A 13,287-nucleotide genomic window follows, 5' to 3' on the forward strand; every position below is an offset into this window, starting at 1 on the left:
AAAGATTTAATAGGAATCTGAGGGGTAACTTTTTCACACAAAGGGTGGTGGGTGTATGGAACAAGCTGCCAGAGGAGGTAGTTGAGGCTGGGACTATCCCATCGTTTAAGAAATAGTTAGACAGGACAGGTTTGGAGGGATATGGACCAAGCGTAGGCAAGTGGACTAGTGTAGCTGGGTCATTGTTGGCCGGTGTGGGCGAATTGGGCCGAAGGGCCTGTTTTCACACTGTATCACTCCATGACTCTAAGTCTAGTACTTCTCCCTGAATGGGATGGAAATTGAAAAAGCATGACTTACTTCCCAATGATAATTTACCATCCATGCACTGACCTTTACAGTTGTAAACAGTCTATGGATTATTTAACCATCAACGTTAAGCCCCATTAAATTTATAATCTAATTAAACTGGATTTAAAATGAGACAGCAGATGGAAAGCTGATTGAACCCATAGTTAACCATTCGTCTCCAGTCGAGCTTCAGAAAGCACACCCATTGAAAGAGAGATCCTCACACACACATCAAGGAAGACATCACCCGCTGACCAGTCAGTAAGGCTGTGGTTCCACCTCGCCCCGCATGGAACTGATGCAAGATTCCACGTCACCCCGCCTGTCCTCTACAACCATGAAGAGAGCTTTAAGGTACGGCTTAATGCAGAGATAATGTACCTCCCACTTTACTTTAGAGGGTTTTCAATCTGAGGGAAGCCATAACGTAGATAATGTGATCCACCCCGGCCCACCAATATCATTCTGGGGAGTGGGGCAACTGTGTGAAATTAGCAGCACCTCCGGTCCCTTCCTCCTTGGAATATTACAGTTAAATGACAACCACGGAGTAAGCTCATGGACTCTGAGAGCATTTACAACACAGCTGCCCATCCCGTTTATCACGTGGCAAGCTCCACTGAAAGTCTTGGGCATGACCTGGCAGATAAGGAGAGGAAACGTTCCCAAGTGGTGGAGGCTGGAAGCAGGGTCACCAACTGGACATTCAGGACTAAAGTGAGGAACTAGTTCTTCATCCAAAGAAAGGTGGACCTTTCTCTGCTCTGGAGCACTTTGGAGCTCGGTCACGGACCGCTCCACACTGATCAACGGACTCCTGGATATTGAAAGGGTCTGGTAACACTGAAAGCACTGATGGTAGCTGGACCACGATGTAGGATGGCAGAGCAGACCCAACGGCCTCCCCTGTTCTAACTTCAGCCTGCCCTCCTCCAGTTGGTCTTGCCCGTTGAGAACCTGCTGCCCACCTCGTCACACCTTGCAGCCTTCGGTCTCTCGCCCTGCAGGTCACCGCTCTTCAGCCGCGCAGCACAACACAGCCCTGCCCTTTCAGACCCGAGTTCTAGAGCCTTATCACCCTCTCTTTACCCTTTACCTGCGCACTGTGGGCAACTTGATTGTATTCATGTATAGTCTTTTCTTTGACTGGATAGCACGCGAACAAAAGCTTTTCACTGTACCTCAGTACACATTACAATAATAAACTAACCTAAACTCTCAATGAAAAAAGCCTCATCTCCGCTCTAATCAAACTACTAATTTAATCTGCCTCCTTGATTTTTATCATGCCTGCTCAAGAGAAAGAACGCCCTATTTATCTTACATATCCTCATAATTTTTATACACCTCAAATTTTCTCTCTCACCTTCAACTGTTGCAAAGAAAACAATTCCAACCAGGCTATAACCTTGGCAACATTTAAATCTCCTCTGCACTCTCTCCAGTATAATCATACCTTCTCTGTAATATGGGACCAGGCTGCATGCAATACTCAAGTTGTGTTCCCTCTTAACAATTCCAACATAGATTCTATCTTCTTCTACACTACTCCTGATATGAAAAGACATCCTGCCACCTTTTAGCATTCATCTGTCGTGCTCAATTGAAGGTCTTTGCTTGTAATCTCCAAGATCCTGTCACAACAACACAAGAAACCAGGAGCAGGAGGCGGCCACAAGAACCTGTCCCAACATTCAATGTGATCACAACCAATCCATGCTGGCCTCAACTCCTCTCCTGTGCCAATTCTCCATCACTGTCAAATTCTCAATCTTTGAAATATTTATCCAAATCCACACTGACCTCATGATCCAGCCTCCACCATGCTCAGGAGCAGAGAATTCCAGAGATTGACCACCCTCGGGAGCAGAGAATTCCAGAGATTCCCCACCCTCGGGAGCAGAGAATTCCAGAGATTCACCACCCTCGGGAGCAGAGAATTCCAGAGTTTCATCATCCTCAGAGAGAAAACATTTCTACGTATCTCAGTTTTAAATAATTGCCCCTTATTTTGTAGCTCTGTCCCCTTGTTCGTTGCTCTCCTGCTTCCTACTATTTCTCAGAATCTCTTGATCTATTGTTCAGTACCAGGTTCAGTGGAACCACCTTCTAGTGACAAAATACCACAGTGCAGAATATAGTGTTACAGCTTTATAGCTACAGTAACAGAGAAACTTGTGTAGATAAAATAAGCTGCAGGGCCGCAATGAGGTAGGTTGGGAGATCAGGATTACACCCTTAGTTGATGAGAGGTTCATTCACTAGTCTATTAACACCAGGGTTGAAGCTGATATCGTGGACAGTGAAGAAGGTTATCTATGATTACAATGGGAACTTAATCAACAGGGCTGGGCCGAGGAATGGCAGATGGAGTTTAATTCAAAGAAATGCAGTACTTACTTACTGCAGTACTTACAGTAAATGGTAGGGTCCTGGAAAGTATTGTAGAACAGAAAGATCTATGAGTGCAGAAACATAGTTCCTTGAAAGTCGCGACACAGGTAGAGAGGGCAGTGGAGACGGCAAGCTTGCAACTCTCTCACTGTCGATGACGCCAGTTCAGTTATTTCTCGGCTTTTGTGTTTACGTCAATGTTACTTCATTAGTTGAGACGAGTTTTGACTAGTTCCGAGCCAGATAATAGTGCTCACAAGGTGCAAACATCTCTCTCTATGATGTTGCATTACACTGGGATAGGCAGTGTTGGGCAATCAAAGATCTTAATGCTGTGTAATAATGTGATTTAACTTACATCCTAGAATATTTATGTCTGTTACAAATGTACACCTTGAACCTTAATGTATTTCAGATGTGAGAATTCAAATGGCAGTTATTGAACCTGCTTTGTTCAAAAAAGCACATACTGTCCATTAATGCTTATACACAGAGACCTACCCAAACTATAGAGTCTTAAAACTATAAAAATTCTTAAAAATTGCGACCAAGTTGTGGACAAATCACAAATGTATTAATTGTGGCAAACTTATTAATTTGCAAAAATGAATAAGTATATTAATTACTGGGTACAACTGTTAAGATTACAGAAAGACTTCCTTATTTGTTAAAATGCCATTTAATCGTGTTGGTGGGGTGTTTTTCATTAATAAACATTTCCTCTCTACATTGTTGCATTATAGTGCACTGTGCCTGTCTGGGACATGATTGGTCGGGTGTTCAGGGTCTGATGTCTAGTGTCCAGGATTGGATGAGAGGGAAGTTGGAAACTGTGGGATCATCCAGGATGGAGACCATGGGAAGTGGGAACGGCTCAGATATCCAGCTCATTGTACAAAGGCCGAATAGCATGGAATCTGCAGTTTCCACAATGTCGCAACTTAAGTAGGCTCTGACTTGGGCAACATTAATAACATCATATGTATTATGATTCACATGTTTAAAATCACATTAGTTATCGAAGCAGAATTAGGCCATTTGACCCATCATGTCTACTCCGCCATTCAATCATAGCTGATTTATCTTCCCCTCTCAACCCCATTCTCCTGCCTTCTTCCCATAACCCTTGACACCCTTACTAATCAAATATCTGTCAATCTCTGCCTTAAAAATATACAATGACTTGGCCTCCACAGCCGTCTGTGGCAATGATTTCAACAGACTCACCACCTACTGACGAAATAAATTCCTCTTCATTTCCTTTCTAAAGGTACATCCTCTTATTCTGAGACTTTCCCCTCTGGCCCTAGACTCTCCATCTTGTGGAAACATCCTCCCCGCATTCACTCAATCCAGGCCCTTCACTATTTGGTAAGTTTCAATGAGGTCCCCCTCATCCTTCTAAAATCCAGTGAGTACAGGTCCAGTGCTGTCAAACGCTCATAATATATTAACCCAACCATCCCCAGGATCATTCTCGTAAACGTTCTCTGAACCATCTCCAGTGTCAGCACATTCTTCCTCAGACATGAGGACCAAAACTGCTCACAATACTCCAAACACGGTCCGACCAGTGCCTTATAAAGCCTCAGCATTACATCCCTGTTTTTATATTCTAGTCCTCTTGAAATAAATACTAACATTGCATTTGCCTTCCTTACGACAGATTCAACTTGCAAATTAACCTTTCGGGAATCCTGCACCAACACTCCCAAGTCCCTTTGCACCTCCGATTTCGGAATCCTCTCTGCATTCATTGTCAGTGAATCTTCTGCCTTTAATTTAATGAATGCGTAACCCTGCATTTTCAGCATAATCCTGGACAACATTTACCGATAAGTGAGTTTGGTATTACGAAAAACGCAAGGAATCATGGTATTTGTCAAAGGCCGAACGCTATAAATAAAAATCGAACGAAGAGCTGTAGATTCAGTGAGTATTGTTTGGGTCCGATTTTTTCAGTGGGAGACGGGGGAAGAGACCGGGGGGGGGGGGGGCAGGGGGGGGGGCGCTCCGACACTGAGATCCTGCTGAATATGGGCGGCCGCCGGCCCAGCTCGAAGACGGGCGACTCGGAGCCGCTGCTGGAGTCCTCCTGGTCGGAGAGTCTGCGGACGGGCTCCTCCAGTACAGCCAGCAGATGTAGATAATTATGCTCAAGACATGGCTGCATTGGACTTTGCCTGGGAGATGGGGCCAGTCAAGTGTGGAAGTGTCAGCGAGGGAGCGTGTGGGGGAGAGTGATCATATTTCTGACAATGGTAGGACAGGAGTGGGGAAAATACTAAGGGACAGCATTCATTTACACACGGGATTGATTAGGAATAGTCAGCAAGGCTCTGTTTGTGGGGAGATACCGCCTTACTAACCTCCCTGGGCAAGCTGGCAAATTGGATACAAAATTGGCTTACTGATAGGAGGCAGTGGGTGGTAGTGGAGGTTGCATGTCTGACTGGATGCCTGTGACCAATGATGTACCTACATTTACAATGCTGGGCCCTTGCTGTATGATTAGTAAGTTTGTAAATTAAACAAAAATGTGTGTGCTGTAGGTAGGGAGGCTACAGCATGATATTTGTCAGCTGAAGGTTGAGAGGAGTGTGGCAGAGATAACTTTTATCCTGACAGGCACAGAGTGATGCAGCTTGGAAGGTCAAAGAAGGGTGGGACATCAAGAGTGAACAGCACGGCCCTAGGGAGTGATGATCAGAGGGACCTTGTGATACGCCCACAGATCCCCGAAGCTTGCAGCACAGGGAGAATAGGTGGTGAAGAAGCCGTGGGATAGAATCTAACTGCAGGGATGTCATGTTTCAACTTTATAAAACATTGGATAAACCACACCTGAAACACTGTGTGCAGTTCTGGTCACTATAGGACAGGCATGATAGAACTGGAGAGTGTGCAAAAGCCTAGGAGCAGATTGCCAGCCTCACATGACTCTGTGTTGCTGCGTATACCATATCTGATAAGATTACATGGTGTTGTCCAGGTTGAGATAAACAACAGCTGGATTATGGGAGTCAGGAAATCATGTTGCAACTGTAGAAAGCTTTGGTTAGGCCACATTTGGAGAATTGTGTGCATTTCTGATTGCTCTGTTACAGGAAGGATGTGGAAGCTTTGGAGGGGATGCAGAGGAGATTTACCAGAATGCTGCCTGGATTAACTAAAAGTTAATTAACTAAAAGTATTAGCTAAAAGAAGAGTTTGGACAAACTTGGCTTGTTTTCTCCCGAGCGTCGGAAGCTGGGGGGGGGGGGGGGGGGGGGGGGGACCAAGTAAAAGTACATAAAATTATAAATAGAGTAGATGGTCAGAATCTTTTTCCAGGATGTAAATGTCAAATACTGGAGGGCATAGCTTTACGGTCAGAGGGGAAATATTGAAAGGCCACGTGTGATGCAAGTTTATTTTTAACGTATAGAGAATGGTGGATGTCTGGCAGGAGAAGTGGTGGAAGCAGAGACGGCAGCAAAATTTAAGAGGCTTTGAGGCAGACACATGCATAGGCAGGGATTGGGGAGTTACAGACAATGTATAGGCCGATAGGAGTAGTTTAATTTGGCATCAAAGTCAGCACTGACATGGTCTATGATCAAAGTGAAAGGAAAATACATTCCGGATTCCAACGTCTCTCTGGGAGAAATAGTTCTTTCTCAGATCCCTTCTGAACCTCTTAACCCTTGCACCAGGCAGTTGCCCTCTAATTTTGGACACCACTGCTCTGGGGAATAGATTTCCACTATCAATCCCCCACATCATTCTGTACACCTCTATCAGGTCCCCCTTGGTCTCCGCCCCCAGAGAAACCAATCCAGACTCCCCAGTCTGCTCTAGTAACTGAAGTACACTCAAAAGAAACATTTGATGCTCCCCTGCAGCCTGTCCACGGCAATCACCTCCTGTTCATAATGCGGTCACGACAAATGCTCTCGCACTCCAGCTGTGGCATAATAATGTTTTATAAAATTGCACCATAACCTCCTGCTTTTATAGGCTAAGGAAGGCAAGTAATACAAATGTGTTCTTTTCCTGCCTATCAACGTGCTGGCACATATCTTTGAAACAAAGTCCTACTAATCCTCAATCCTCCTTCGGCCCCCAACATCTGTGCCTCTGTCAACCCCATATTAGTGTTTCCAAAGTGTCCCACCTCACATGTATCAGCATTAACCCATCTGCCACTGTTCTGTTGCCCCTTCTAATCTCAGTACGGCCCCTCCCACAGTATCACATTGCGGGTCAGTTAAACATGGCTCCAAGTCTCTGGAGTGAACCTTGAACCCATGATGACCAAATGCAGCCCCGCGAACGGCTGCCTTTGTGGACAAGATAACAACATGATGTAGTTGAAGCGTTTTGGGATGTTTTCTGATGAATAATGAATACCGTCCAATGAATACCGTCCTATCTTTGTATGTGTTGCAACTCACCCTGCTGATCAGCAGTAGGGTTCCAAGAGATGCAACTGGTTACTGTCAGTTTACCAACAATAACTCTCTTCAAACAGCTTCCCGAAAACTAAAATTAGCTCAGAACTGATCCCAGTCTAAATCGCAAACAGGGCTTCATGCTGTAAACATTTCCAATGCTGCCCCTGCTCTGTGCTCCAGTTGAGCCTCAAATGAAGCTCAAATGACCAAGCACAAATCTCGTCACAACCTCAATAGACACAGGCTGACTTTTAACTAACTTAATAATACAGCAGAAATCCTGAAAGTCATGTTTATCCAAGGTTCTGGTGGGCAAGGCACCAGCAACGTAACAGATATTAGTCCACGCCTCGTACTTACAGCAAGTCTGGTCTGTCCTCCAGTGAATGAACGCCGCACATTATTGAAACGGGTGCCTCTCAGCAGAGACGACGTTGGATTCCACACGCGACGCCGAACCTCTTTTGGCTGCTCAGAGATTTATATTTAGATGGATGCCTCTGTCAGAATGTGGAGATCATTTACCATCTGATTACAGAACCAGCAAAGTCCACAACCTTTCCCATCTGCCAGGCAATGGTCATGGATTTTTAAATCACAATATAAATGTTATTTATTTCCAGTAAATCGAAGGAATTGATGAAAATTTACAACAGTTTCAAAGGTTAACTATGGTAATAGCAATTGAGATTAATAGTTAATCCAAGCACAATGCCAGCCTCCCAAATCACTCGAGCACAATATTCCATCAGTTCCATTCGATCCACATCCACAAGAACACAGTATAGTTAAGTGTAGGAAGGAACTGCAGATGCTGGTTTAAACCCAAGATAGACACAAACTGCTGGATTAACTCAGTGGGACAGGCAGCATCTCTGGATAGAAGGAATGTGAGACATTTTGCGTTGAGTCTGAAGAAGGGTCTCAACTGGAGAAGTCATCCATTCCTTCCATCCAGATATGCTGTCTGTCCCGCTGAGTTACTCCAACATTTTGTGTCTATCTACAGCATAGTTAAAGCCCAGATACTGTACGATGCTCCTTTACATCACAGAATCACAGCACAAGCAAGGCCAAGATTAATTAAACATGCATTTTGTTTCAGTCTTTACTGCAGACGATATAAGTAACATCCCAGAAACGATTGTCCATTGGGAAGGAAGGGAGGAACGGAGGGAAATGCCAGTCGTTGGGGCAGGGGCACCGAGCCAACTGTCCGCTGACGTCTCACGTCGTGACGCACTTCATACCCGGATGGACAAGCAAGTGGCCAGTGAAAGAAGGGATTCATAAGTTTTACATAATTGCCTAGATTTGGCAACGGTCCTGTTATATTGGGAGATAGCAAATAGAAACATAGAAAATAGGTGCAGGAGTAGGCCATTCGGCCCTTCGAGCCATCACCGCCATTCAATATGATCATGGCAGATGATCCAACTCAGTATCCTGTACCTGCCTTCTCTCCATATTCCCTGATCCCTTTAGCCACAAAGGCCACATCTAACTCCCACTTAAATATAGCCAATGAACGGGCCTCAACTACATTCTGTGGTATATATAACAAATATAACATCTTTATTCAAATTAGAGGGGAAGTGGAACACGGGAAACAACAGGTCAGTTCGTTAACAAGCATTGTGTGGCCAGCATCAGTATAGTTCAGTGAGCAAAATCATGCCTGGCCAATGATTGGAATTCTTTAAAGTAAAGTACTGGGGACGAAGTGGAATCTGTGGGTGCCCAGCGCCAGGGTCTCCATAGGGCATTTCAGCGGGTGGTGCATCAAAGTGCCACCACCACTCTGTAATGGAACTTTCCTCAGATCTCATATCTCATTATCACCTCAAATCTGTGCCCTCCAGTTCTAGGCTCCTCTGCCCTGAGAAAACAGCTCGATCTATCCTATCTGTGCTGTTCATAATTTTATAAATCTCAGCTTCCCACATTCCAATGAGAATAAGCTCAGTCTATCCAGCCCTCTATTCCATGCAACATCCTGGTGAATCTCTCTCTCTTGCCACCACATCCTCGCTGTATTGTGGCGACCAGAATTGTTAATCAATCTAACTAACATTTAACACAATTGCTACATGATATTCCAACACTTATATGCATTGCCTCAACCTATAAAGGTAAGCATTCCAATGGGATCCCACTACTGGCCACATCTTCCCATTTCCACCCCTTTCTGCTTTCCGCAGAGACCGTTTCCTCCGTAACTCCCTGGTCAACGTCCCTTCCCACCCAAACAACTCCTTCCCCAGGTACTTTCCCCTGCAACCGCAGTAGATGCAACACCTGTCCCTTTACCTCCCCCCGCGACTCCATTAAAGGACCTAAACAGTCTTTCCAGGTGAGGCAGAGGTTCACTTGCACCTCCTCCAACCTCATCTACTGTATCCACTGTTCCAGGTGTCGCTACATCGGTAAGACCAAGCGCAGGCTCGGCGATTGTTTCGCTGAACACCTCCGCTCAGTCCAATCTGATCTCCCCATGGCCCAGCACTTCAACTCCCCCTCCCATTCCCAATCTGACCTTTCTGTCCTGGGCCTCCTCCATTATCAGAGTGAGGCTCAGCACAAATTGGAGGAATAGCACCTCATATTTCGCTTGGGTAGTTTACACCCCAGCGGTATGAGCATTGACTTCTCTAGCTTCAGATAGCCCTTGCTTTCTCTCTCCTTCCCCTCCCCCTTCCCAGTTCTCCCACTACTTACTGGCTCCGCCTACATTCTATCTTTGTCCCGCCCACTCCCCTGACATCAGTCTGAAGAAGGGTCTCGACCCAAAACGTCGCCCATTCCTTCTCTTTATAGATACTGCCTCACCCGCTGAGTTACTTTGTGTCTACCTAAGTATTCCAAATGCCTTCTTCATTACCCTATGATCCTGTCAGGGAGCGATGGACTTGTACCCCAAGGTTTATCTGCACATCGATTCTTTCTAAATATAATTCCAGAATTTGACTGCTATGGCAATCAGTACACATGGGACTCACCCCCCCAGTGAGGGTCAGTGTGTGTGTGGGACACATCCTCCAGTGAGGGTCAGTGTGTGTGGGACCCATCCCCCAGTGAGGGTCAGTGTGTGTGTGGGACCCGTCCCCCAGTGAGGGTCAGTGTGTGTGTGTGTGTGTGTGGGACCCGACACGCAAGTGAGGGTCAGTGTGTGCGTGTGTGTGGGACCCGTTACCCAGTGAGGGTCAGTGTGTGTGTGGGACACATCCTCCAGTGAAGGTCAGTGTGTGTGTGTGTGTGTGGGACCCGTCCCCCAGTGAGGGTCAATGTGTGTGTGTGTGTGTGTGTGTGTGTGTGTGTATGTGTGTGTGTGTGGGACCCGTCACGCAAGTGAGGGCCAGTGTGTGTGTGTGTGTGTGTGTGTGTGTGTATAGGATCCGTTACCCAGTGAGGGTCAGTGTGTGTGTGTGGGACATGTCACTCAGTGAGGGTCAGTGTGTGTGTGGGACCTGTCACTCAGTGAGGGTCAGTGTGTTTGTGGGACCCGTCACTCAGTGAGGGTCAGTGTGTGTGGGGCCATCCACCAGTGAAAGTCATTAGATCATGTCATAGGAACAGAATTAGGCCATTTGACCCATCACGTCTACTCCCCCATTCAATCATGGCTGATCACCTGACCCTCTCAACCCCTTTTCTCCTGTCTTCTCCCCATAACCCTTGACAACCTTACGAATCAAGAATCTGTCAATCTCTGCCTTAAAAATACCCATTGACTTCCACAACTGTCTGTAAAAATGAATTCCACAGATTCACCACCTTCTAACTAAAAAAAATCCTCCTTTTCTTTCTAAAGGCACATCATTTTCCTCCTTGCCTTTCGAAAGGTATATCATTTTATTCAGTGGCTGTGCCCTCTGGTCCTAGACTTCCCCACTAATGGAAACATCCTATCCACATAACCGTCTATCCACACCTTGTACTATTCGGTACGTTTCAATGGAGTCACCCCTCATCCTTCTCAACTCCAGTAAGTACAGGTCCAGTGCTGTCAAACAGTCATCATACGATAACCCAATCATCCCCAGGATCATTCTCGTAAACGTCCTCTAGACCCTCTCCAACGCCAGCACATCCTTTCTCAAAATAAATGCAAACATTGCATTTGCCATCCTCACTGCCGATTCAACTTACCAATTAACCCTTTGGAAATCCTCCACTAGCACTCACAAGTCCTTTTGTACCTCCGATGTCACTGTCAGTCAGTGTGTCAGTGTGTGTGGGATCAGTCCCCCAGTGAGGATCAGTGTATGTGCGGAGGGGGGGTGGGTGGGAGTGCGTGGACGGGTGTGTGTGTGTGTGTGTGTGTGTGTGTGTGTGTGTGTGTGAGAGAGAGAGAGAGAGAGAGAGAGAGAGAGAGAGAGAGAGAACGACCCGTCCCACAGTGAGGGTCAGTTTGTGTGTGTGTGACCCGTCCCCCAGTGAGTGGCGGCTGCTTCGGGCCTACGGCTTGGCCTGGGCGGGTGGGCGGCCCAGAGGCCGGCGCTCGGTGCTACTCCCGGCGGGCGGGCGGGCGGGCGGGCGAACGGACTGCGGGCGCGGGGTCGCTCCGTTTCTGGCCGCGCCTCTTACCTGGACCTCGGACGACTGCACCTCCCGCATCTCCGGGAGCTGAGGTGACCATCGGCCGGGCGTCGGGCGCCGCCCCTCTCCACCCTGGCGCCCGGGCCCGCCCTCACAGACCCCGCCTACTCGTCACCGAGCCCCTTCTTACGTCACATAGCCCCGCCCCTCCCCGGGCCCGCCCTCACAGACCCCGCCTACTCGTCACCGAACCCCTTCGTACGTCACATAGCCCCGCCCCTCCTCGGGCCCGCCCGCACAGACCCCGCCTACTCGTCATCGAGCCCGCCTAGTGCGTCACATAGCCCCGCCCCCTCTCCGCCCCACAGACCCCGCCTACTCGTTACCGACCCCACCCATTGCGTCACATCTCCCCGCCCGCACAGACCCCACCCCTCCGTCATTCGGCCCCGCCACCGCGTCATCGAACCCCGCCCACAGAGCCCGGCGCCGCCCACACAGACCCCGCCCATTCGTCACGGAGCTCCGCCTTCGCCACCTGGTTCAGCCTAGTCCCGCCCACACAGACAGCATCTCTGGACAGAAGGAATGGGCGACGTTTCGCATCGAGACCCTTCTTGACACGGGAGACGGGGACACAGAGATATGGAAGGGTAAGGTGTGAAGACGAGAGGTAGGGGTCTGTAGAGTAGGAAAATGTAGAATAGATCATTGTTATCAAGGGGAAGGTGACAATGAGGCACACAAAGATAACATTTTATCTGTCCGGCTGTTCGGAGAACTAGGATGGGGAAACGTCACCCATTCCTTCTCTCCAGAGATGCTGCCTGTCCCGTTAAATTACTCCAGCATTTTGTGTCTATTCACCGACTGGACAGCTTCTCTCTGCCTGGTCTGACAGCTGCCTGACCATCCACTTGACCACTCCATCGACAGAAGATGCCGGAAACATTCAGGTTCTGGCTATATCAGCTGCTGCTCGACCTGAAAATATTTCCAGCATCTGTTCTGTTTCGGATTTCCAGCATCTGCAGTCATTGATTTCCAGGTGATTCTCCTGCCTGTGATAGTCCTGGATGAGTTTGGTTTCAATGGGGCTCCTTATTCCTGCCGTGTCCCACCAGCTGCCTCATTCAGTGGGCCATCTTCCGTAATTTCCCCCATGTCCAACAGGATTCCAGCACAGGACAAACTCTCCCCCTTGGGCAAGGAGCCACTCAGTCCGTCAGTCTGTTCCCTTCTGTCTCCACCAACTCTTCACTGCATATTCCCGTGCAGCAGCAAGAGATGCACTCCTGTCCTTATTCCTCCCTTCCCACTGACCAGTGAGATGAGATGGAATTTCTTTAGTCAGTGGAATTCTTTGCCACAGAAGGCTGTGGAGGCCGTTAATAGATTTTTTTAAAAGCATTTAGATAGAATCTTGATTAGTACGGGTTAAGGGGAGAAGGCAGGAGAATGGGGTTTGGAGGGAGAGATAGATTAGATAGATTAGATTAGATTATACCTTTAATAATCCTTTTCAGGAAATTACAGTGCCACGACAGCTCAGATCAGGCATGGTTGAATAGTGGGGCAGACTTGATGGGCTGAATCGCTTAATTCTCCTCCGATCACTTATGACCTG

At 47.5% G+C, this 13,287-nt stretch overlaps 1 protein-coding gene across 3 annotated transcripts in view; it reads right to left on the reverse strand.

Moving 5' to 3' along the window:
* pfkfb4 (6-phosphofructo-2-kinase/fructose-2,6-biphosphatase 4) overlaps positions 1-11,857 on the reverse strand; it is a 55,322-nt gene extending 43,465 nt beyond the window's left edge. The window contains exons 1-2 of one of the 3 annotated variants that reach the window (XM_033036909.1): positions 11,709-11,835; positions 7,482-7,621 (exon numbers count right to left, since the gene is read on the reverse strand). The gene's annotated coding sequence lies outside the window, so the exon portion shown is untranslated. Of the gene's footprint in view, positions 1-7,481; positions 7,622-11,708 lie in introns of all 3 variants that reach the window. The other 2 variants (XM_033036910.1, XM_033036912.1) reach the window with 2 other exon arrangements.
* Between the last annotated feature and the right edge of the window lie 1,430 nt (positions 11,858-13,287).

This window comes from Amblyraja radiata, chromosome 18, assembly GCF_010909765.2.
Source record: "Amblyraja radiata isolate CabotCenter1 chromosome 18, sAmbRad1.1.pri, whole genome shotgun sequence".
NCBI lineage: Eukaryota > Metazoa > Chordata > Chondrichthyes > Rajiformes > Rajidae > Amblyraja > Amblyraja radiata.